Source organism: Hyposmocoma kahamanoa, unplaced genomic scaffold (assembly GCF_003589595.1).
Source record: "Hyposmocoma kahamanoa isolate Upper Pololo Valley unplaced genomic scaffold, ASM358959v1 101, whole genome shotgun sequence".
Classification (NCBI taxonomy): Eukaryota; Metazoa; Arthropoda; class Insecta; order Lepidoptera; family Cosmopterigidae; genus Hyposmocoma; species Hyposmocoma kahamanoa.
This window is the reverse complement of record NW_020653333.1, coordinates 1,722,571-1,749,796: the sequence shown is the minus strand read 5'-3', so window position 1 is coordinate 1,749,796 and position 27,226 is coordinate 1,722,571.

Sequence of the window (27,226 nt, the reverse complement as noted above, 5' to 3'; positions counted from 1 at the left end):
AGACTGGAGGGCCTACCCCACTAAAACCCCCCCGGGTTTCCCTCTCGCCGGTTGAGTCGGCGCCGTGGAATCAGTGAACATTCACCACGACGCCGCCCGGCCGCCCTAGCTTACGCCAGGGCTCCCGCGCCAACGGAGGGGCGAGTCGGTTGTCCTCCGACCCGCCCCCCAGACGAGTGAGGCCGTGCAATGCAGGCTCCGGAGTCCCTGTCCAGAGCCCGCTGGCCTCACTAGGGGATCAGGCGAGCAGCGAACTGCCTTCGCCTTCTCCCCGTACGTCTGCGCCGAAGTGGGTGCGCGTCTGCCGCGTCCTCGCGCACCCGCTCCGCGGCCTCCTTTTGCGACATAACCTCTGCGCAAAAGGAGGCCACCGCCTCCCAGGACTCCTCGCTATCGAGCATGGCGGCAACCACGCTCGGCAGCGAGAGGTCCTGCCCTACAGTCCCCGTCAGAGTGCGGCGCTGCTCATCCCACCGGCTACACACCTCTAGGGTGTGCTGCGCGGTGTCATCCGCAGCGCCGCACCCGTGGCACGACGGGGACGGTTCCCTTGTGCAGGTAGTGACCGAAGCAGCCGTGCCCGGTCAGCACCTGCACAAGGTGGTACGACAGTGGCCCGTGGGACCGGATTACCCACTCTACGAGGACAGGGCGGTTCGCCTCTATGGTACGAGCGCCATAGGGGGGATCCGCCAAGCCCTCTTTCCACCGGTCCCGCATGCGCTGCGCCGCGAGGCGGCGCTCCCGCTCCACCTCTTGGGGAGCGGGTCGCTCGCCTCGGTCCCTCATTCCCCGCCGGTAGGTGCGGACCTCCGCCAGGACCTCGGCTTCGAGGTCCCACGGCGGAGTACCGGCGAGGACGCATGCGGCAGCGCAGGCAACCGTCCTGTACGCCCTGCACATTCGCAGGGCGAAATCCTTATACCACTTGGCCACGACGGCCTTGCTAAAGCTGATTGAAATTTGTGTTCTGTATTTAAGTAAGAACCATACGATAAAGATCAAATTGGCTTAAAAACTTTCTTAAAATGTCATTCACTAAAGTGGGTGATAGACATACGAGTAAATACGCGTACTTGTGGCTCAACGACCTTTTTCACTCATGTGTCTCCCTAAGTACGCGAATTTTAAAACTGCCGCGCAAGTCCATCAGCGATCAAACATGTTTGAAATCTTGCTCGTAGCCCGCTTCGGCTCGCTTGTCTGTTAGCGTCGCAAGTCACGAGCCGCCATTTTGTTTCAAATAAACTAGCTTCTCTCATGCAGGTATCTTGTTTAGCTATTATAGGTGTAAATAAGTGCAAGAGTTCTTCGTACAACGACTCGGGCATTCTTAAATAATTACGAAAGTCTTCCTTTTCTTTACGTAACTCTCTTACTAAATTTACATGTGATAAACGCTCTCTTTTCGTAAGCCAGTTCTTCACCCACACTCGCCGATTTTGTCTTCTTTTTTAAGTGTTCAATATGTGATATGATATTATTCCCAAATAATACAAGACCTCCTCCGTGGACGACGACATCGCGTAACATTATAAGCTAATCTGTCGTGTGTCGACGACGTCGAGCTGAGTAAGAACGCACACTTTAAAACCGCGATTTTTAACCTCGTACGTCTATCACCCACTTAATGAGACGACCAGGGAGTCATACCAAAATAAATTTTACGGCTTACAGGTTAAAGATTAAGTTTGTTTAACAATTTTCTCCACTTTTTTTGTGCTCAGTACCAAAAGGTCGACAAAGTTGGCTTGAGGGGTCAGGTATCTTGTGTATATGATTATACAGGCGATAGACGCTGGTTCGAGTCCAACCGCGATACCGAAGCGCCTTTGCGCACGGCGTCCGATCCACATTCCTTCCGAATCCTAGAATATACAAATCTAATAAACTCGGATCGATTTCGGGTGTCGCTTGTGCACTAAGTCCGATACCAATCTGAGAAATCGCTTGCAAACGCAGAGATCTCGGGCCGGGAGAAATATTTGTTATGGTCTACATTTATTTCTCTCGTGAGTTTGGGTGTTATTTGTGGTTGTCTATGTGTGTTTCTATGACACCCGCGATTCAGGATGTGCGTTATTGAATAGCAGAATTACATAGCACACTTCTTACTTACTGTACTCTGTACTTGAACGAAATCAAGCAGTAAATCCTAAAAGCTACAATAAAATAATTTTGTTATTTTCACTCGTAACAAACGATGACAAAGTGTCCCTAATAATGGAATAATAAATATGTAAATGGTACATTTGGTTCAAAAGCGTCCGTCCAAACTTTAATTTACTTTGTTTATTGTTGGCTATCGTAATTCAAATAACAATTAAAATAATTATAGGTCCTTTTTGATGTATTATGTTGTTTAGTGTCGTGTGGTTATTGGAACTGGTTTTGTCAATGGCTATAAGTAAATCAATATTTTTACCGATATTAGAAAGTATGACAAAGTTAATATATAACCATAATTAATAATAAATAAGAAACACCTTTCGAAACATGTCATCGCAACGTAAATAGGGATGTGAGGTGAACAACATATCGGTATCCATATTAAACGATTCTCACGAAAAATCGATGCGATATTTTATGAGTGTGTGATCATTTAGATTATTTTTCGGGTTTTCAGTTCTAGATAGAACAATTAAGATTTATTTAAGCAATATAGAGATTAATATAAATAATATTTGAGTATTTTAAATGATCACATTGACAACTTGCAGTTGTTGTTGTATTGTAGTTACATTAACAGATTTCACAAGGACCACCTGTAGTTAAATAGCAAAATTGTGAAGCAAAACAACAATAAAGACTTAGACACAGTTTAAATTTTAATTCACTTTCATCGGAAGAATAGTCAAAATCATCAGTTGGGCTGGTATCACTTGCAAGTGTAATATTTGATTTTCAATCATATTATCAACGTATCTGTGATTTTTTTTTAAGTAAAACTGTAATTCATTCGGTGAAATTGGGCGATTAATTGTTTACAACACTATTATTTAATCAGTACCGAGTACTAAAAAAACCTACCTCAAAAGATCGTGGAATTACTTACATCTATTTGCCAAGTTTTAGGGAAATCGGAAATTCTTCCCCTAGTTTGCCACCCTTAGAGGTGGAATATTTTCTTCAAATGTAAATGGGACCACTACCAAGTTACCTCTTTCCAACAAAAAAGAATTCTTAAAATCGATTCACAAATGCTGCGTAATTGAGAATTCCTCCCTTTTTTTAAGTCAGTTAACAAGCACAACCTAGTAGCAAAATTCTGAAGAAAACAAAAGCAGACTTCATATTTTAAATTTTTATTCACTTTCATCGGAAGATGAGCCAAAATCATCAGTTGTTCCAGTATCACCTGTACGTATAATATTTGATTGTCAATGTTAACATCTCCGTCAAACTAAAAATCAAAAAGTCAAAATTTTTTAAGCGAAATTTAATGGTCTCGGCGAAATTCGGCGATTGATTGTTTACAACACTATTATTAAAAAAAAAAATATTGAGGATGTAGCTGTTTTTAAGAGGGCTCGAGAGACTAATTCAAAATTGTATTTATTTTGGAATTTGTGCGAAAATAATACTTGAAATATGTTCTAACACGATAAACTTCACTAAAATTAAAATATTTTTATAAAACCCAATGAGCTAGAATTGTTTAATTACTGTTTCGTTGACTGCATTCAAAGTGACCATCGAGTATATAACCAGAAATAGCACGAAATGTCATTTAATTTCTTTAAAAACTATCCTGCCAAATCATTTCGGTGATAACTGTGCTCCAATCAGTCAACCCGAATTCGAATTATTTAACGGGTGTCGCCAATTGTTTTACTTCAAATCGACCACTTTAACTTGAACTTTGCTACAATGGATAAAAATTGAAATAAAAAAAAATTAAAAATTACGTATATTTATTTACCGTCGAAATGTGGTTCCGTTTGTTTTGTAATTAGATGTTTTGCTGTTTTTCCCGCACTACCGAATGGAAAAGCCGTCATAGTAAGATTTATCATCTTTATTACAATAAATACATAATATTTTTGGACACGTACACACAGGTCAGTTGTTGGCGCTGTACTATAACCAGCTTCCTAATTTGTGATTTCAGCGCAAACGAGAGTTGATATTTAAAAGTGATATAAGGCCCATTCGATTGATGAGTTGCCAGGGATGGATGCCGTTATTTCGTCTCTATTTCTGATTATACACTCGATGAAAGTTACATACTATCGTCTTCCTTACTTGCCAAATTTGACCTCTTACACTGTGACGACTATATGACTATATGCAAGACACTAACTAAAACGTGGCTAAGTGACAAATGGTCAATAAACGTTTTAAATAGCAAACAATAGAGTACAAAATTCTCTTTTAAAAACAGTTAAAATTAGTTAACGTGTTCGACTTATCGGAACTTACCCTAACGATGCATGATGTTTGGTTTCAAGCTTAATAACCTCGGGTAAGCTTATTAAGACCCCCCAGTGGGAATTCTTCTACGTAGAAGGCAAGCATACTCCTAATTAGGCCATCACAACGTAAGTAATCACAAAAACAAATGTATTGTATATTAGCGCTGAACCGCTATCGCTGGAGAGTTTAATTTATTATAATTTACCGAGTGACCTAGGTACGACATTTTAAGACCTAATTATGTAATGATTGCGTACAATACATTTTCAACGAATAAATTTAAACAATGAAACACAACAAATATTTAAAGATTATTGTTAACAATCCACGGCAACAAACTTAAATGTATGTCAAAACACCCAACTACAAAACAAATACCAAGGAGATGGAAGTGTTCGTGATTGGCCAAGTACCGCTTATATTTTAACCAATCAGAAGGCAGTAGAACGTTTGAGTAGCGTCATACTTGACATTTTATATAGTTTTTAAATAATCATTTTTTGCCTTTGTACTTGTTACGTAAACTTTTGAGATTTTATTGAATTTTAATAATAGCCCCACGTTGGGCTCCAGAATGTAGGATTAAGAAGTTTTAGAGAATGGTAAAGAAATACGAAATTAAAAGAATAGATAATTACAAGGTAAAACAGTACGTTTATATAAAGAAAAGAAACCTGAATGTTGCAGTGACGAGTCAGTGATGTAGTGTGTATATAAAAATTTGATATGATGGAGACACGGAGTTGGAGGCCTCTGCTCTCAGGTATTGGAGATTGAGGACAGAGGTGCAGGACCGGAGATTGTTGGCTAAACAGCGGTTGCAGAGCAGCGAGGTTGATGAAGAGGCAGCGATGGTACTGCAGCAGTAGTAGTATAGCCACGAGCTACACTCAGATGGCGTTCTATAATGTCTTATCAAAAGCTCTGATGATCTGCTTGCGCGTTTCACGCACGTAGTCGCAACACGTTTCACTCCACTGGGTTTCTGAATATCCATTCACATAGGTAAAATAACTGCATTCGTTAGAAGAGTGTAAATGAAGACCAGCCTTAGTGAGAGGAGCTTGATATAGACGCCGTGTACCTACAGGACTCCGAAATGTTGAGGCAGTCTTCTAGAACACGTCACGCCCTTAAGGCTGTAACAAGATCTGCAATGGCTTGACAAATACGCAACGCGACCAAATTCGAATAGCGAACTTTCAATGTTGAATAGAGGCGCTAAAAATGCGAACGGCCTGGAGCGAAATCGCTCTCTTTTGTCGAGATCGTAATTAAGAAGACTCCATGGGCAAAGTAATGAATGTCACTTTTCTCATGAAACTGGCCTTTCAATGCCATCTGTTGACTTTTTGGTGTATTATTTTTATGCAATAATCAGAAATGGGTAAAATCATCGTAGTCAGTTGTAATAGTTCAATTTGTAGTTATTCACTCAACGCAAGAAACAGAAATGTCTGCGTGCCGTACTTCAAAAACCGTTTTTTTTTTTTAGTAAAATCGTTACATTTGTAACGTTACGATGAAAATACGCACGCTAAATCGCCTGAGCGAAAAAATTGCGTAAAGGAAGAATAACCGACGTTATGAAACAAATTCGCGTACAAAGTCATTAACATGGAGAAGATTGTTTTTGCAAACGATTAGAGTGCTTTAAAAATGTGTGGGAAACGGACAGAAAGCTGTTACTTAGTCATTTTAATCAATTCAAAACGGTAAATGGTCTGATAACAGTGAATTTTCTAAAGCAACGACACTCGAGAAAAGAAGTCATGAACAAGTGATTGTTTGATACATAAGCTTTAAATGTTATTAAAAATTAAGTGGAAAAGAATAACTCTTCTGTTATTATAAAGTTTAAACAAGTGATTATTTTATACATAAGATAAAAAAATAATAAAAAATGAAGTTTGAAAGAAATTATTGTCATGGTATCTTATGTTTGAATAGGCAATTGTTTGAATACATGTTAATTATTTTGAAGTTATTAAACATTGAGTTACAATACTTTGTAATAATTAATGTTAATTAAATTTAATGCAATAACCAAGAATGTCAATGACTAAGATCGTTTATGCTACGGAATACCATCACTAATTTCATACTTTTCGCTATAATTACGATAATATAAAACTAAAGCGTATTTTTAAGTGAAGTCAAAAAATATGTTCATATAGTAATATAATAAAAATAGTTATATATTATAATAAATAATAGTTGTTTCAATGTGAAAATTAAAGAAATGTAGATAGACTTTTAAACTATAAAAAGTTGTTTTTCCCATAGTAATCATCTTTTGACATTCATTATTTTTCCCGAGGATTCTTCGCATATGGCAAGAGCTTAGACTATTTTTTTCATCCTCTAAGGGCAAGAGAGTAATTTGTAGGATATTCTGTGGAAAAATAGATTATAGAAAAATAATAGATCTGTCAATCAATGTGAACAAGTCAAAATTCCACTATTGATGTCATCTATGGATTGAAAAGCTATTTATGTATATGAAAAGTCCCATCGAAGTCGGGTTGCAGAAAATTTTTCTATATATTCGACCTTTCTATTAATCATAACACTTTTAGGAATTAGGAAAAGTAAGGGAATTTCCTAGGAAACGTATAATGAGAGAGACGAAGATAATAAGGTCTCCATAGTTTCACGCTACAAGCCACCGTTTTCCTAATGCAATGGTTGCTGAGTGAGGTAATAATATTAATACTGACGTCCTTTCACACACCAGATAGTAGCTAATTTAATTTAGTATCTTTGTTGTGTTCCAGTTTTTTTTTGTTATTTTGTATTTCAGCGTATATTATATGAAAAGTTTCCTTCGTCTTCATAACGTTGAATGCTGAATATCATACGAACAAATTAATTCATTTCAAGTAAGCTCAAAGACTGTTTTATTGATATTTACGTACATATATACGAAGTTTTTTGTAAATTACTAACAACTTCACAGCACTGTATTACTAACATCGTAAAAAGGTAACAACTTTTTCATCACACTTGTTCGTAAATAGTATGGTTGCATGGTGGCTAACTTGACTACAGAGCTTCAAATAAAACCCTTTTTGTTTCTTTGATCTTTTTTTGAATTTGTAGCACGACATACTTCTTCACAAGGTTAGGTTCAAGTTCAAGCAAGGACGTTACTTAAGTTCAAAATTAAAACATTTGTTTAAAATGTTATCTAAACAGAAAGTTAATTACAATTCAGCTACGTACCACTGAAATACTTATTATTACGAATTTCTTATAATTGATTTTTATTATTTTCTGTACAAAAATTTAGCAATTTTTTTTACAATCCATCACGGCTTTATGCGACTTTGCTTTTTAAAACATTTTGGTTCGAGATAGAATTTTGAATCAGAATAGCTAACTGGCCATCTGTTGATAAAAAAAAACAAAAATTCCGCTAATTGCAAATTCTTTATTTGTTGTGTTGTGAACAATAGGTATTTATTCATAAACTTGAATTTATTTCCTCGCAAATGTGATGAAAAACATTGTATATATCACGGACAGTAAAAAATACAAAACTCGAGTTCTTAAAATTATGTTTTGTACAAAGTCACAGAACGAAAGTTGTTTCCATCACGGTAAATAGAGACGTATCACTTGCTACGATCCTGACACATATGTTTCGTCTCATCACCACACTATAATGCCTTGCACGCTTGTTGATTAAGAACCTTCCTTCAAGAGGTCTCCAATTTAGTCATGGTAAATTCGCCTTGGTCGGCCCTTGTCGTTTTTATATTATTTCCAGGATAATTGGAGCGCCATCGTATAAAAAAATATGAGGGAAACAGGTGTACTACGTGAGTGCGAAGACGGTTGCGAAAGCGTAAATGCGCGATAGTTCATTTGCGCGAATGGTCAGTTGCGTGGAAGCTTGAATGCGCGATAGTTAATTTGCGCGAATGACGATAGCACGAAGACAGATTTGCGAAAGGTGGAAGGCAAGTTAATCGTTGCAAGTACACCCTGCCTGGCCCGAGCTCTACTAAAAACATGATCATACATCTACCATGACTCTACTGTATCCCTATCCCAGAGTCATATAACTATCTTCATCTTTAACTTAATAGTCTGCTTCACAGCTCATAATATAATCCAACTCAATACAAAATTGCCACCTTGCACAAATATTTCTATATCCTTTAATACTCTCAAAAACGGTCAGGTCAATCTGCACGTAGTATCAGACTTTTCCATAACCCTGGTAAATAATAAAAGATACGTGGTTCCTCCTAATAATACCAATGTAAGGTGCTTTTGCAATAACTAGGGTAATATTCCCAGCGTTAGCCTCACCCTCCGTAGCTCTACCCCTGATTTTCATTCATTCGACCTGTGACGCCCGTAGCGTGCGCACGTTTGCTTCTCGCTCTGTTCGCGATATCGTGACTTGAATAAACAATATCACAAATAAATTCGAGTTTACACTACTGGATACAAGTACAAGTACAGCAATGTAAGTAATGTTTTTATTATATTCCTTGAATTAGTGAACGCTTTTAGGGTAGCCACGTGTGAAAATGACAACCGAAATGTGTAAAAATACGTGTTTTGTCTCTATTTCGTAGAAATATTTAATTTCAATGTTTCTACTGACAGGTATGTTACAATTGTTAAGGCTCTCGCAAATATCTAGGTTTTAGTTACGACTATTTACTTTATTTTATGAAATATGGTGTCAGCTCTAGTGACAAATAGGTATATAACTATTTACTATACAGAAGGCGTATAAGTATAAAAAGTGGTAACTACCTGAAAAAACTTTGTATTGGCCGGTTAGTTGAGAATAACTAGTTATATTTTGATAAATAAATATTTAAAGTTTGTATGAGAATTCGAATTTGTTTGCTTTATAAACGCTTATTAGGACTTAAACCATTCGTCAATAAAGTCAGTACATTGTAACTGATTTATTTTTACATGACAAATAGGTTTCTAGTATTTTTAGATGATAAATAATAATTAGTGTAATAAGGTCATAATACCTGTAAGATTACAATTTTTCAGAAAAGAGGTTTTCAAGTTTGTTTGAACGATATTAATCGATGACTATGTTAAAATAAGAGAGTTACTTATACAATTTTCACGTTATTTGTTTCATGTAGTTCGTATTATTTTTAACCGACTTGAAAAAAAGAGGACGTTCTGAATTCGACTATATTTTTTTGTGTGTGTATATTAAGCGATTACTGCGGCGTTTGAACCGATTTCCATGATTCTTTTTTTGTTGGAAAGAGGGTACCTCACAATAGGGTATTGGACCCAGTTTATTTCTCATAAATAAAATTTATTATAATATTAAAGAATTATCCTATAATAATTATTTCAATGACAAGATGTTGTAATAATTATTATTATGATTTATTGCGATATCTTTCTCAGTTTATCTTATGCATGTATAATTTGTGATGATTTATTTAATATTACTTAATGTAAGGGACATGCTACATTTTAAGCCACTGGGCATTCCTAAATTTTAATAATACCAATCGATATAGCGGGAACTTCTGAATCGAAATGATATATGTAACTCATTTTAGACAAAATGTCCCTTACGTTAATTGATATTTCTATCCCCGTAGCAGGACTGCGCGTGATAGTAGCTACGCGCGCGATAAGATTGAAATAAGCGCGCGCTATTGGCTATATAAATTAGATCTGATTGAGACAGCGAATAGCGCGCGTTTATTTCAATTTTATCGCGCGTGTCGCGACTGTCATGCGTAGCCATGCTACGGGGGCTGGTATCGTTATGTTATTCAAGACTGTGAAATTTAAATTCAAACTAGTTTAAAATTATTAAGCAGCTCGATTACTTTTTATCCCTTCTGTATATTAGTACATCACATGTTCTAATCGAATTCGGTTTCGGTTTGCTATCACAGTAATTCCATATATTGATTACAATATGTGGAATTACTGTGATAGCAACTTTCGGATTCGATTGTGCTCTCGGTTTTTTATGCCCTTGGTTTCTTGTGGCCCGGGTTTTTTATGCCCCCGCAATGTATGGATCCGATTCGGGTTAGTTAGAAAATGCAATTGAAAGCTATTTTTAACCAATTTCAAAAAAGAAGAAGGTATTTTTGTGCGTTCGTTACGAGATTGCTCCGGGATTTATGATTATTTTTTTGTTGGAAAGAGGTTACCTCAGTATTAATGATGTCGGTCATAATTTATCATAAAAAAATTACTATCGTCCTTGAAAATGTTAATTTCTTTAAACATATCTCTCAAAGACACTATGGCGTCCAGATTGTAAATATAATTTGCATAATTTTTTAACCGACTTCAAAAAAGGAGGAGGTTCCCAATTCGACTGTATTTTTGTTTGTGTATAAGATCCGTAATAACGTATGCCGTATAATAACGTATTTGTAATGTGATTACAATTGAAAACATCTTGCCCATGTCAAATTTGAAAAAATAACTAAATGACTGGTATACATAATTCGAACTACTTTACAAACTTTAATTCAAATATATATGAAAATATTTGTAACATTATAAAACTACAAAAACAATTAATTATACGTCCCACTACTTTTTTTAATACCAAGTGACGGGACGAACAAGTCATGCGCCCGATGGTAACCGACACGCCTGTCCATAACAGTTGTAGTGCCAGTCAGAGCTTTGAATCGCAAAGGTCTGAGGTGCACTGCCGCTGCGCCCATTCCCCTGAGACATAAGTTGAAAAGTTCCATGTGCCTGTAATTTCACCAGCACCCTTATCCTTGAAAACCGGAAAGCTGTAATGTCTACATCACCGCTTGGCGGCAGAAATAGATAAGACGGCAGTACTTTCTTGGATGAACTCTTTCACAAAGAGCTATACTTCTAATAGGTGTAAAAAATTAAATATTCTAAATAAACTTAGAAATAAAGTGCCACATAGACTGCCTCTATATAATTTGGAACGATCTGGAAATGTGAAATGAGAAATGAGAAGAATGCTTGGACAGACTTTCGTTCTAACGCCTCCATACTCTAAGAACGCAGCATCAAGCAGCGTCTGTCTCAAGACTAGTCTCAAGACGGAATTATGACTCCATAGAGCGTCTTGTTGTGAAAGGCAGAGTGGAGGATATTAGACTGCGCGGAAGGTCACCCATTCGATGGACCGATCAAATAAAATCTGCAGTGGGCGGTCCTTTACATGAGTGTACGAAGGAGTCTACTAACAGAGAGAGATGGCGAGATGTCGTGAGACACGCCACATCAGCCGTTAACAAACTTACTCCGTGATGACCACGACCACTCTGTCAAGAGTGATACGAAAGAGAAGAATATATAATTTGGTGTTTAGTATACACTCCGCTAGCCGTCAAGTGTATAAATTTCGTTTATTGAGTAACATGTGCCCATTTAGTGTTAGTAACAATTTAGAAGCAGTAGAGCTCATGAAAGATTTCGTACAGAAAAGTACTACCACCTAACCTATTTCTGCCGCCAAGCAGTAATGTGAGCATTACTGCGTTCGGGTTTTGAAGGATAAGGGTGCTGGTGAAATTACAGGCACATGGAACTTGTCAACTTATGTCTCTCAGATCTTTGCGATTTACAGCTTGGAGTGGCACTGCAACTGTTATAAACAGACGTGTAGCTTGCCACCAGGCGCACAACTTGAAATTATATAAATGTATGTATATCTTGATGCTCGTATCTGGCGATTGGTTTGATTAACACGGGATATACAATCTATAGCTTGTTGATATTTATTTTATGGCATCACAGGGCCGGATTAACCGATAAAACGCGCCATTAAATAAAGATTATTGTAGCTAGTGAAAGAGCACTGCCACCTTACCTATTTCTGCTGCCGAGCACTAATGTGAACATTACTGCGTTCCGGTTTAGAAGGGTAAGGGTGCTGGTGAAATTACAGGCACATGGGACTTGTCAACTTACGTCTCAGGGTGACGGGTGCAATGGCAGAGCCCTTCAGATCTTTGCAATTTAAAGCTATCGTAATGGACAACTAGGTGTGTCGCTTACCACTAGGCGTACGACTTGTTCGTCCCATCACCTGGTATAGTAAAAAAAAAATTTCATAGGAAATGAAACTATTTTTCCGGTTTTAAATCGCGTATATATGTTTTTTCAAACAAACCGACGTTTCGGGCCCTTTACAAACGTCGGTTTGTTTGAAAAAACAAATATACGCGATTTAAATCCGGAAAAATAGTTTCATTTCCTATGTGTAACAATCGCGAAAACCTAAAAAAAATTTTCACTTAAATACTAATGTTGGGTAGTACATGTGCTAACTAAAATCACAGAGAGGACAAGAACAATGTACTACTACTTATTTTTACATACATGGACCATAGAGAGCGAGAATGCAGCATTATGCTCATGGTGCTGATGGTGTTAGCCCGAACTCAGCGCGGCAGAGAGTGTTTTCGTTTCTGCATCGCATCGTGGTTTAGAAGCAATAGTATATAGCTTGTAGCAGTTTAGCTCACAGTTTAGTAAAGACTAACTTTACATACATCCGGCTCGGATACTTCCAATTTCACCTGAGCTTCCAACTGCGTGTTTTAGGAGAGAATCTGCGCTAGTATAAGCTCAACTAGAGGGCTCTTCGTCCTTGCTGGCAAAGACAGTCATTTCGTGCAGTTTATGTGTTGTAAATCACTCGACATTTAACACAACCCTTGTTAACAACTTTATAGTGCGTTTTAGAAAAAAACACACAAACGGTTCACCGCCATCTAGTGGCTTCTTACCTAAACTATATAGACCGTTATGTTAATAGAAATCTTCAGTTTATTTATAGTTATTTTTGTTAATTTATTCTGCGAACCAAAATGGAGGCTGTGTGCAAAAGTGTGCAAAAAACAAGGTTATGGAAACTCGAATTAAAAAAATATTTTTAATGTCGGTTAACAAACTTTTCATTAAATTCAGCTTCAGTTCCACCAGTCCTTTTTCATAGAATTTATCGGTGTCCGTGGAAACTTTTATGGAGATTTATTAACGAGAAATCCTTTGTTTTACCTGCTCTACGAATTCGTGAGAAGATTACGCAGATATTTATACGTGCACTTGGCACTATGTTGGTTTTACTAAAGTACTGGTTTTAGGACTGGTCTTTAAGCGTGGGTCTACATTTGACTATTTAACACATCAGACTCCATGACACAAGTGTGGATGGTGTCACACATTACCTATATCTGCCGCAGCAAGCAGTCATGTGAGCATTACTGCGTTTTGGTTTAGAGGGTGCTGGTGAAATTACAGGCACGTGGGACTTGTCAACTTCTCTTCTCCCATCTTCCATCCTCTAAGGACCCATCACATGGCATCATAAAAAAATGTGCTTTTTGATCTAAGTCAAAGTCAAATAAATCTTTATGAGATTTCGTTATATTGATTAAACTTTACTGCTCATCCGTAAGGCAGATTCCCCTGAGAAGAACGAGCAAGAAACTCTAGGGGCTGCTATTTGTAAATAAACATTTGTACACATTTATCATTTACAATATTTAAAATAAATATTAAAGATAAATTTAAGATACAGATAAATTTATTCTGCATAAAAATTTAACCTAAATACATGAATCTTATTAAATAACCTTTTATTTACATATACGCGTCAGACTATCACAAACAGTGAAATTATTGTTTGTTTACATAACATTAATTAAAGTTAGTAGTGCAAGTTAATCTAGACGAAACCTAAACTAAGTAAAATTGCTTACTTGTAAAGCTATATTGTATATGATAGATCGACAGAACCTAATAGAGTTAAATGTTTTTACCACGGAATTTTGTCATCCAAGTATGCTGAAGCTGTCCTTTAGTATGTTTAATATTTATTTATATTGCGAGTATATTTCGAATTTACAGCATTACTGAATATGTTTGAGATTATAAAGATGAGCTCAGTGAGCCAACGATTCCGGGTTCGATCTCCGGTATGACAAATTGAAGAAATGATATTTTGTTGGAAATGAAACTATTTTTCCGGGTATAAATCATCGTCAACCACCTCAACCGTGACCATGGGACCAGTAAAAGGCCCGAAACTTTGGTTTGTTTGAAAACACTTTTTTTATTATTATGATATCCAACAACAGGACTAACCTAAGACATAAAATCACAATTCTCTTGCGCCTGTAATTTCTGTGGATAAACTCTTTTACAAGGAGCTCTACTGCTGCATAAAAAGTATGTGAATATTATGTATACGTACGTAACGAAAACAAAATAAATACTTATTGCAAAAAGTCTTGTTTTCATAACGAGTAATCATGATACAGTTGAGTACACTTTTCTGTGGAACAAACATCCCATTCGGCTCAATGCTCAATTGAGTTACCGATACAGTACAAAGAAAGAAATTGATACAAGTTGAGTATATAGAATATTATATAAGGATGTATGTATTATTGCTATGTTCACGTGATTGCTTCTATAATATTTTTCTATTATATTTGAATTAGCTAATTACTCTACCAATTACAACTCTCAGGCAAACTTTCTCTGTGGAAGTGAGGTTTCTTTCTTTACAAAGTTTCCAGGTTAGAACTAATAAAATGAGGTGTATTGTTTAACGGTACAACGGTACGTAGTGTCGTAATAGTACATTCTTTATTAAAAACGGTAAATAAGAAATTGCTATACTCCGTTCAACCATTTATTGAACTTTTGATTTATATGCATGCCTCTGAAGTTCCGTTTATTTTGTAATTAGATGTTTTGCTGTTTTTCCCGCACCACCGACTGGAACAGCCCCTCATTGTTAAAATATATTATCTTTATTACAATAAATAAAGAATATTTTTGGAATATACGGAGACGTACACAAAGGTCAGTAGTTGGCGTTGTACTATTTCAGCTTTCTAATTTGTAATTTCAGAGCAAACGAGAATTAATATTTATGTGATGTATCACTGATGAGTTGCCAGGGATGGATGGCCATTATTTGGTCTCTACTTCTGGCTATATACTCGATGTGTCGCGGCAACTCGCAACTGTAACTGACTGTGTCGATTTCATATCAATTTGAAAAAAGCTAGTTTCGTTATAAAGTTTTGTAAGGGACAGTAGATGCCTAATAAAACTAAACGATACAACCTCTCACGCCAAATGGCTGGAAAAACGTTCTTGTGCGTGAAATGGTTTCCTAGGTATGAACTTGTGTTCACCGCGTCGTTGGTATTAATACTATATTTTCTGATCAGTGTTTTATTTATGTAAATTTGGGATTGTAAACTTACATAGAAAAGTATGGGATCTCCCATACCTTTTCTACGTAAGTTTTGGTTATTGGACCCTTCCTATCAACCTCTTGGTTATGCGGGATGGGCAATATAACCTGTGCGTGCACAGGAATCTTATAAGTTCTGGACCCCGATTCAGAACTCTTCGATATTTTAACCGAATCGCTCGATGTGACATCATTCTCGAATCGAAGGGCGCTTTCCGAGATATTCAATTTGATGCGAATTCGGATACGATATCAGTACCCAACAACGTTTACGGAGTTAGTCGGCGAAATAGATTATGAGAAAAATGGAAATTCTTTTATATACATTTTTAAAGACTTTAAATGCCTAAAATACAAGAATATATTAGTCTTGCATTAAAATAAATTAATAAAATTAAACAAAATCCAGACTTTATTTAAAATAATAATAGATTTCCACATTACATTTTTGCTTTGTAAACAATAAGATGTTCGATAACTTTCATTCGATAACTGTGTCTGAATAACGTTTGTAGCCTTTGCCGGTCGAGAAGTTCGAGTAATCGTATGGGTGTGACGTCATTTCGGTTCGGTTTCGAATACGACAGTTTGACGTTCGATTCGATTGTTGTGAATGAAATCTGCATATTGTTTTTGAGGAATTATAGTAATAAATTACAATAATTGATAATTCCTGAGATGACAACAGCAAGTTTTCATTTTATAAGTAAATTTTAGAATAAACTATCAAAAACAACGAAAACATCTTTAGGTGCCATTTTCGCAAAACTATTATCATAAGCATTTTGAAAACTATGTTGTCTCTTTCACACTGACACAGAGTGATAGGGACGAAAGTGCTGATAGATCTGTTAGTGTTCGCGTCCAAAAATATTGTTTTTTTAAGCATTATTATGTGATATTTGTTGTTTCTATGCTCAATTGACTGGTTTTTATTGTAAAATAAGTATATAAAAAAAACTATTGCCATTCGTTGTGAATACCTCAACATACATTATAGAATACTTCCAAAATTTTATCCGTTACAGTAAATTCGAGTGGCAGAATTGTCCCCCAACTTGAGATGGATAAAGTTGCTATAAGATAAATAAAATCTGAGGGAATTATGCGAGTACTTTGAAATTTGGGACAGGCGTTAAAGTTTTGACTTTGTTTTGGGATGTTAAAGTTTGGTGAACGTAAAATCAAACACGAACTTGAAACTGATGTATAGTTTAATTGAAGTTACCAGGTCTCTTCAATTTAGTTTGTACCACGGACTAAATTTTATAGAAGGCCTATTTCATATTTACGATATTTATATCAGTATTAAAATTATTACAAACAATTTACATAGCCGTGTAAGGGAATGGAAGTGAATTTATGTAACCCTAGCTTATAATGAACTATGTTAATTGTATAACGTTCAATGTAGATACGAGCAGAAAAACCGGTCGCACGTCTTTCGAAGAATTCTTCGCAGTCTCTTTCTGCAGCTGCCGTGTCGTATTTAGATTGTACGCTACGCAATTGACATAAAAATCATTATGCTATGTATAACTTCGTTACGTATATTCGCTTCCATTCCGTTCCGTGACGAAGTAATTGAGCTTAAGGCTGTATGCACTCTATAAAGTAACTGCAGAATTTTAGTAGTAGTTTCTATTAAGGTACGTACTACTCTGCTCTCCTTGTTATAACTAACACATTTATATTTCGGTAACTTTCGAGATATTGATTGATTTTGCTTAACAATAACACTAAAACTAAACAGGATGTTATAAAACCGATTAGAGGGGCTTGTAAATTTTGATTCGCAGATTTCAGATAAATTAATAACTCAATTTCGCTAAAAATGTCGATTACGTTAGTTATTATGGAGGACAAGAGGACAGCACTAATATTTAAGTCGAAGACGTACTCAACAGTGTTCCTTCGTGTAGTATTAAGTTGCACCTTTCCTAAAATCGATCACCAAGTCTTTTAGTAAAAGTCGTGTTCGCCTGAACACGACTTTTACGGCATGCAGTGACAAAGCATATAATTATAAACTACTACCCTATTTGACTTTTGGCCGAAGGGTGTTATACTCGTATGTGAAATTTCCGAGGAAGGTTACCAGACACCCACGTTGCGTCACACGTCGCGGTACATACATATAAATAAATAAACGGTGTTAGTGTTTTATTATATTATTATGTATGTTAGTCTATAAGGTATGTAATTATAGGATGACCGGGATCTCTCTCCAACCCGTCCATCATGCGTAAGCCATGGGGGCGGGATATTTCTATGAAATAAGACCAGGAATCCTTAATCAACTGTGCTTTAATCAGTTTTTAACAAATAATAATTAATTACAGTACGAATTTTATAGCGATTGGAATGGATTTCTTGAGACAGGCGATCCGTCGTTAATTATTGCTGTTGACAGCCACGGGTCCATTCGAAAACGAGACTCGATCATTCATGGCCGCCGTTTTCACAAAACAATGACGTTCCGCCAGAGTGACAGATAAACAGCACTCTTCTCAGAGGTCGCGTTCAAGAAATTGAGTAGTGCTGGCTACGCGCCATCATATTTATGGGTCTTTTGTAACCTATATGTATATAAATAAATAAAAAAATAAAAATTGTAACAATACCTATAATTATATACGCACCTACTCCAATGAAATAGTGAGCTTTACTGCGTTCCGGTTTGGAACGGGTAAGGGTGCTGGTGAAAGTACAGGCACTTGTGACATCCGGGCGGCGTCGTGGTGAATGTTCACTGATCCCACGGCGCCGACTCAACCGGCGAGAGGGAAACCCGGGGGGCTTTTAGTGGGGTAGGCCCTCCAGCCTGGAGGGAGAGTCCCCACATAACCCCTGAGTCTCCCTGGGCTCAGGGGTGTCCATAAAGATTTTCCCCCGTCAAAAAAAAAAAAGGCACTTGTGACATGTCAATTTATGTCTCAGGATGACAGAAGCAGTGGCAGTGCCTCTAAGATCTTTGCGATTTAAACCTCTGAGTAGCACTGCAACTGTTATGGATAGGCGTGCCGCTTATCAGCAGGCGCACACTTGTCCGTCCTATCACTTGGTATTATAAAATGAAAAATATTTACTCCGCGCGCGATCACACTCGTCAACAAAGCGTCGTATCCCCGTTCACCCAGTATCAGAATCTAGGTATACATATATATTCTTTAGCAATAATGTGGTATGTAGTTGCAATGCCGAGATAAACTTCAATATAATCATTGGTTACATAAAGGGGAAATAGGCAGATAAGAATAAAACAAGTAAACATACTCACTTTCAATAAGTCTATTTACTCAACACTCACTTCCTTTACAATCCTTTTTCCTCCGCTCCAGATAGACAGAGTTCTCTTTAATCCTCCTATCACACCTTACCGCTTGAAAAATTCGTTACCATCACTGACGTTTCGTTCAGTCTGACTTTCGTACGCTGGTGGCGCCCCCTAGGAACTCGATCCTTCGCTTCACAAACTTTTCTGTGCTTTTAATGAATACGTTCAATTATTACAATACATAGCATAGCAATTGATATATTTCAATTTATACATTAAATATATTATATATATTAAATATTATATATTATTACATGTTATATATGTTATATATAAATTAAAATATACGTAACTGTTGATGACAATAATATGTTGTATATCACGGGATACTGCTGTTCGTGAACTGCCTTTCGAGCACTGATATCCTGTAGAACAGGCAGCATTGTGACGATGTGACCTCCTTTCATCGTCTTCCCATCTTTTTATCACCTTTTCTCTGGTTTCTGGCCATTTGTTTTCAAATGTTGAATCGTTCTTTAATTCCTTAGTTTCGTTATTCTCATTTTGTTTCGTTCGTCGTCACTCTCTGCTCAATCCCTGAAGTGAGCAGTGCTGCTCGTCTGATTTTGATCCTTTTACCAGTTCCCAACCTAATAGTAATATTGTGTAACTCGGCTCTTTAAGGGTAAGCCTGTCTCACGTTTTTAGTACTTTTAGTTTTGTTATATCATTTTACTTAATTCTATTTTATTGTAGTTTGTTCTATTTTTTAATTTTAATCAGCTTGACTTGTAAATACCGTAAGTTTTTAAGTGTTTTCAATAAATAAATGAATTAAATAATACATTAGGAAAAATATGGGCAAATGAAAAAAAAAAAAATTCGTCGTTTTTAGTACGCACGTTGCGTTTAATTTTGTATTGACGACTATAAGGGTCGCTTCTGTCGATTCTGCTGTTACTGTGTTTTGCCCCCGGGAGTAAAATCCGATACTCTAGTATTCATAGTATAGGGAATTCCCATTATTACGTCAAGTAATAGTTTATTGTCTAGCATATCATGATAATAATAACATACGAAATGTCAAATAACATAATCACACCGTCAAATCCTGAGTCAAGAATAAGACTTAGGTATGATGACAGAAGGCTTGCTAGGAGTTATTTAATGATTATCTCATGTATTAAAATGACTAATGTAACAGACCTACTTTATATATTAGACGTCCATAAGACGAAATGTTTACTTTTAGTTCACTAAGAATCCGCTAGATGGCATTGACCCATTTGACGTTATTTCTGAAACGCGATGTTAAGATTTTTCCTCGAATAGTGACTACTGTAACACCATTTTGTTTATATTGAGAGAAATCGGAGAATGCCAAGAGCTCGTTAGGGCTAACCACGAGTTGAGTCCCTTCGTGGGAACTACTGCCCGGACCTTCTGATATTGACGTACGCTCATATAGAGTGAAAATCATCGTTCGTCTCGCGGAACGATTTCCAGGAGTCGAGTCCCTTCTTGGGAACAACTGTACGGACCTTCCGCATATAGTGTGGTGGGCGTCATTCACAACTTGGAGTTTTGACTTGGCTGGAGCTGCGTAACATCATCCCATGGTAGAGAGAACCATTCCTTTGCACTAATTATTTATTTATTTCGAGTTTTTTACGTTTTCGGGTATATTTGCTTTTTTTTCGTTTCGTCGTCAGCCGTGACCATGGGGCCTGTAAAGGGCACGAAATATATGAGTTATACGTTAGTTTAATTAATATGTCTCAGTCTCACTCTAGTTTTTTGAGTCTACTCAAATAATCTGGAAGGTACTAGAACTAAACGCGCCCCGAAAGAATTCACTACAGTTCATAAGCACTCGCCATTCCCTAAGGGTGTTCTCGACATCAGAATGAATGTAAAGATCCCTGTAGAGTTCTCGACAGACTGGAATGTAGTCTCACCTTTGTTCAGTTGCTTTCTACGTGAATGTAATACTGTATTTTATAAACCCATAAACTTCTCGCTACTGAATACGAGTCCTCTCTAGGGGAGGGCTTATGCTACAGTTTGCCACATCAACACGGGGTCAGGACATCACTATCTTTGACGTTTTCATTTAATATATACTTTATTACACCTAATAAATACAACACAAATATTACTTTAACAGAAGGTGAGCACAGGTGGACTTATCTCTAGAGGAAATCTCTTCCAGCCAACCCTGGTCGAAGGTTATAAGCATGAGAAAGAAATATAATAAACTACATAAATAAAACACGAAAATTACGGTTACTTACTCGTACCATATTACTTACTTATTTTAATTCACTTATATTTAATTCAATTCATTTATAATTTGTAATGAATTAAAATAAATAGCATCAATATACATCCGCATAAATATATACATATAGGTACACATACATGAATAAATTGTAAAAAAAAACAATAAGATATTACAAAACAGTGGCGACGCGACCATATAACTCGATTCCCACAGGCTTGCCTAAAACTTTTTAATACGTAATTTAATTTTATGGTACTCGATTTAAGTATAGAATAAGTTAATCGGTGAAATGAAGGGTACTGTATATATATATATATATTATCTTGTGTGGTAATAAGTGTTTTACTTTTATTTATATAAACTATAGGTGCGCATTTGACCTCCATCTCACCTGATGGAAAGTGACGATGAGGTCGATGATGGAGCATGCACACCTAAATAATGCCTATTCACTCTCGCCTTGTAAAGGTCCCAAGTTATAACGTTCAGGGAACAAGTCTGCAGGCAGGGAATTCCACTCCATAGCCGTTCGCCATATAAATGTGGAAGCGTAACGCTTCGTGCGAATCTTTGGAATATCCACAACATAGGGGTGGAACCCAAGCCTACGCCTAGTCCCCCGGTGATGGAAAGGGGAAGGCGGAATTAAATCGTGTAATTCCATCGCACACTCTCCGTGATATATCCTGTAAAAAATCGATAAGCAGGCAACTTTACGGCGGTGTTCAAGGCTCTGCAGCTTCGCCTCCACTAATTCCGAGTCACCTATAAGCCTCTTGGCACGGTTGTCAATTGAATCCAAAGAGGCCAGTTGATATGTAGCAGAACCATCCCAGAGGTGGCAGCAGTACTCTATGCACGATTGGACTTGTGCTTGGTACAGCTGAAGCAGCTGTCCCGGTGTAAAGTAACGCCTCACCCTGGAAAGGATCCCAAGCTTCCTTGCTGCATTTTTGACCATGGACCTGCGTTTTGGTAGCGTTAAATTTGACAAGATTGGCATTGTCCCAATCGGAGACTGCCTGGAGTGTCAAATCTAAACGGCTAACCATGGACTCTCGACAAGACTGGATTTCCTCTCCACTGACCCTTGCATTGGTCAAGCACCTATCTACAACTGTTCTGTCATCAGCATACGCAAAGGTACCTGGAATTAACATATCATTGATATGCAGCAGAAAGGGAGTTGCAGACATTACGTAACCCTGAGGAACTCTATCGCCATATGTTCGGAAGAGTAGCCTTCTAAGACCACTCGAATAGAACGTTCGCTCAAGAATTCCGAGATCCAATTGCAAAGGTCAGTGGGAAGCCCATAAGAGGGACGCTTACTAAAATAGGCTTGCGTACCAGACCCTGTGAAAGGCTTTAGAAATGTCCAAAGATACTGCAAGTCATTCGCCTTGCTTTTCTATAGCCTTGCTCCATATGTGACAAGCATACACAAGAAGATCCCCAGTAGATCGCCCTCGTCGGAATCCGTACTGGCGATCACTGAGGAGGTCATTGTCTTCAAGGTACGACAAGAGACGGTTATTGAGTACACTTTCCATAGTCTTGCAGAGTATGGAAGTGATTGAGGTAGGTCTATAGTTGATAGGGTCAGCTACAGGGACAACTATTTCCCTTTTTTGGCACAGGTTGCACGTTTGCAAGCTTCCACGACCTGGGAACCACACCAGTCTCAAGTGAAAGGCGGTACAAGCGTGTGAGAACAGGAGACAACTCAGGCGCACAGTTACGCAGGACTATTGCTGGAATTCCATCTGGTCCGCTAGCTTTATTCACGTCTAGATTTCGCAAAGTTCTAAGTACCTCTTTTTGGCGTATGCGAACTGGCGCCATAGTGCAGCCAGCCTGAGGTGAAGTAGGAGATCCAGATAGGGGATCCAGACGCGAACTCTCTGCAAAGAGTGAGACAAAGAGATTTGCCTTCTCTTCCGCAGTATGAGCCAGCGAGCCATCCGGCCTCAGCAGAGGTGGCAAAGATGGGCGACAAAAGTTAGATTCGACCGCTTTGGCCAGGGACCATATGGATTTGGTGCCAGCTGGTTAAGAGGCAAGCTTGATCGAACCTGACCCTACGTAATATGCTTTTGCACGTCTTGGCGGCCTTATTAAAAGCTTTCTACAAATTCTGAGCACTCGGAGCTTTGCGTAGTCGAGCATCTGCCCAAGCTTGGTACGCGGACTGTTTATGTGCTTCAGCATAACTACAATCAGCGTTAAACCATGGACTAGCTTGGGGTCCATCGGGTACATCAGAGTATGGTAAGTAATACTCCATACCCAAACGCAAGACCTCGACTATAGCATCAGCACAGCTCGACTAGTCGCCTGAAGTAAAGCACGCCTGCCAGGGAAATGACGCAAAGAAATGGTGCATTTCGTCCCAATCTGCTAACTTGTATCGCCATACCCATCTCATACCACTAGGGCCCTGATCGGGTGGGTAGTATACGGATACAGTTTTCACCAGACAATGGTCGGAAATACCCAGTGGAGCATCCACAACCACAGAGTATCGGTCCGGATCAGTTGTCAGCAGAAGGTCCAAACAATTAGCCGTATGAGATTCAACATCTGGTATCCTAGTGGCGCCACTGACAGGCTGGGGTAGGCTTAGTGTGATCAGTCTTCTGGTATGGGAACAACCATTCTTGATGGTGTGCATTAAAGTCCCCCAGAATGACTAGTTGCGCCGCTGGGTACCTATGCTGAATCTCATGAGACATCTCACTCAGATATTGGAACAGCTTGGTCGTCTCCTGATCTCCACTGTGCGACCGGTAAACACATCAGTACATTATTTGTGTAACTCCTGTGTCCACTAGAAGCCACAAAATGGAAAAACTCGGTGCCTCAAAGTTCTTGAGACGCTTGACACAGATGTCATCGCGAACGTACACACAAAGTCCGGCACGAGGTACGAACCTGTGCTCCGAATATACCCTGGGTAGCTGAGGTACGCTGCGTCAGTCGGACATCTGATCTGCGTCTCTGTGAGGAACAGCAGCTGCGGTTTGTCGGTTTCAAGGTGGTAGTGGACCGAATCGAGATTTGAGTGCAGACCTCGCATGTTTTTTTTTGTTTTTCATTTTTATTTTAGGAGAAGTGAATAGGCAGGAGGAAGGCAGTTGAACGAGGCACTGCGTCGTGTTCAACCAAGCAGCAAGCTCACACTGCCACACGAGGGTACAATCGGTTTGAAGATCGCGGGGACGCCCGAACCCCCCACCGGACATGGCCACCTGGTCCTTTCTTCCGGTCGCCAACCGGCAAGGTGGAGCATTCCGGGATTTTTCGTTGGGTGGCGGGGCAGCCTTTCACGGGTGGCTGTCCCGCTACTTGTTAGTTATGACAAGGAGGACAGAATTATTTACTTCCTAGACCTTGACAATAATGAACTTATGTATAATCAACTTGAAAAAAAGAGGAGTTTAATTCGACTGTTTTGTTTGTATGTTACGCGATAACTCATTTATCAACCGAGTTTGATAATTCTTTTTTGTTGGAATTGGTATTGGTCTCATTTAAATTTGAATAAAATATGTCACCTCCAAGGGTAGCAAACCAGGGAATAATGAATCTGGTTTCGCGTACTGTCCGGTAACCGATCCCAATAAAACTTGGCAAATAGATGTAATTTCACAAATTTTGGGGTCGGTTTTTTAGTACTCTGTATTGAGATCATTGTTACCATAAAGTTATTATCTCGAGGACTTTGGCACTATTTGGAATTTAGATGACGACTGAAATACTTAAACATCCTTATTTCTTATTCTAATAATACATAGCTAAACCGTTTAAAATGGCGTAGAATTCACGGGAAAGACGTAAATACATACAAAAGCTTCGCTGTTTATTCATAAGAATAAACAGCGAAGCTTTTGCTTGTATTTACCGGATTTCGTTACACCTACAGTTTACTGTGTAAAGTGGAAGGTATTTATGAGACATTGCGTTCAAAAGACCGGTTCATTTGAGTTTCTTGAAATAGAATAGAATAAATTCATTTTATTTGTTCTACAGGTTCTTTGTTTGATTATAAATGTGGAAGCGTAACGCTTGTTGCGAATCTTAGGGGCTCATTCAAAGTTCGAAATCGCAAACAGACGCTACACGCTAGGCCAAGCACTGTGAACGGCACGGGCGAACCGAGCCAATAGATCTAAACCCACCGGCGCCCGCGCCCGCCTCGATTCAGGCGCCGGTGGGCGCGGCCATTGTGAACGCAAGGAGCATCTACGTACATTTGATTTACACGCACCCGCTCCCGCATCCGCGCCCGCCGCAATTCTGAATAAGGCCTAGGAATAAATACTACACACAACGATATCTATACAACAGGCAACTTTAAGGGCTGTTACACACGGCCTCTCTCAGCTGCGATACAAACGCTTGTTTGTGAAACGCGCAGTTGCATTTATGCAGTCACGCGTTTGCATCGCGATTGTACCGCTGCTTAAGTCGTGCGTTTGTATAAAGGAGCTGCTAGAAGTTGCCGTCTGTAACCGCTCTAAGGCAGTGTTCAAAGCTCGGCAATTTCACTTCTGCGAATACCGAAACCGAATAAACTACATATAAACATATAATATATTAAATACATACCACCATACAAAATGATCTCACTTAAGAAATAGAACATTAAGATGACAATCCTGTGTGGGCTAATCAAATTCAATATTAGTTGCCACGATCGTTATATTAATATCATGAGCTTAACGGATTTTCGTGATTTATAAGGATTCTCTTTAGTTCATATGGATAACAACATAACAATTTTTTTCCGTAGGGTTTTAAAGGCTTTGGCATAAAGCCTAACAAGCACTAGGCGCCTTTTGCCACTATTTATTTTAATAAGCTAAGGTAGGAGAACATGAAACAGCCTACAACTATATAAATAACTAAAACGAAAAATAATTATAATAATAATAATAAAAACTGAGCCCAAAGGAAATAACTAAAGCACTTGTTCTATGGAAATCGGAAACAACGACGGTACCACAAACACCTCAGGGTGTTTCGAGTCAATATAGAAAAGTTAGATTTCTGCACTGATCCGGCTTGGATCGAACACGGTGTGCAAGTCACTTGACCACAGAGGCCGTCAATATGCAGAAAAAGATGAAAAAGATCGTCTAGGAAACGGAAATGGATTTCCTATCTATTTTCCGTTATAAGATCCTGTTTACGAATAGTGCTTGTGTTTGTTGTGTGTGTCTATGTGGTATAGCCTCCTCCGTGCCTCACACTTCCATAGCCACCTCCTCGATCTCTTTAAGACTGCAGTTTCATGCTTCTCTTTGGTTTGCTCAATTACATCTTCTCCTTTTGCTCAATTTCATCTTCTCTTTGGTTTGCTTAATTTCATCTTCTCTTTAGTTTGCTCTAGTGAATGTTATTCTCAGTCGTCTTTTTTTCGCTTTTTCTTCTACCTTGCCCTCAATTATAACCTTTATGAAACGGTTATTCCGTAACAAATATTCAAACAATATTTATCATCATTCTATTTAAAAAGCCAGGCTCTTGTTGGTGTAACCTCTTCCACTCCTCATGAGGTCAACGAGCTGATTATACTAAACTTATTTTTACTTATTTATTTAAACGTTATAGCACACTAAATATTATAAATTGCGGACGGGAACTGGAGAGCTAGTTCAGAATAAATAACAGGGATGCATGAAAAATAAAAAACAGACAGAAAGTTTGTAAATAATTGTGACACATAATTTTCGCACAATGTAAACATCATCATCAAACATCATCAACATCAACCCAAGTATACGTCTCTCTGCTGGACATGGGTCTCCTCTCAGACGAAGGTTTAGGCCATAGTTTCCCAAACTTTATGTCACACCGCCCACTTGGGAAGACAAAAAAATTAAAATAAATGAAAACGCGTATTTCTACATACATATATGTACATATGTGTGTGTGTCTCTCTCTCTCTCTCTCTCTGTGTGTGTGTGTGTGTGTGTGTGTGTGTGTGTGTGTGTGTGTGTGT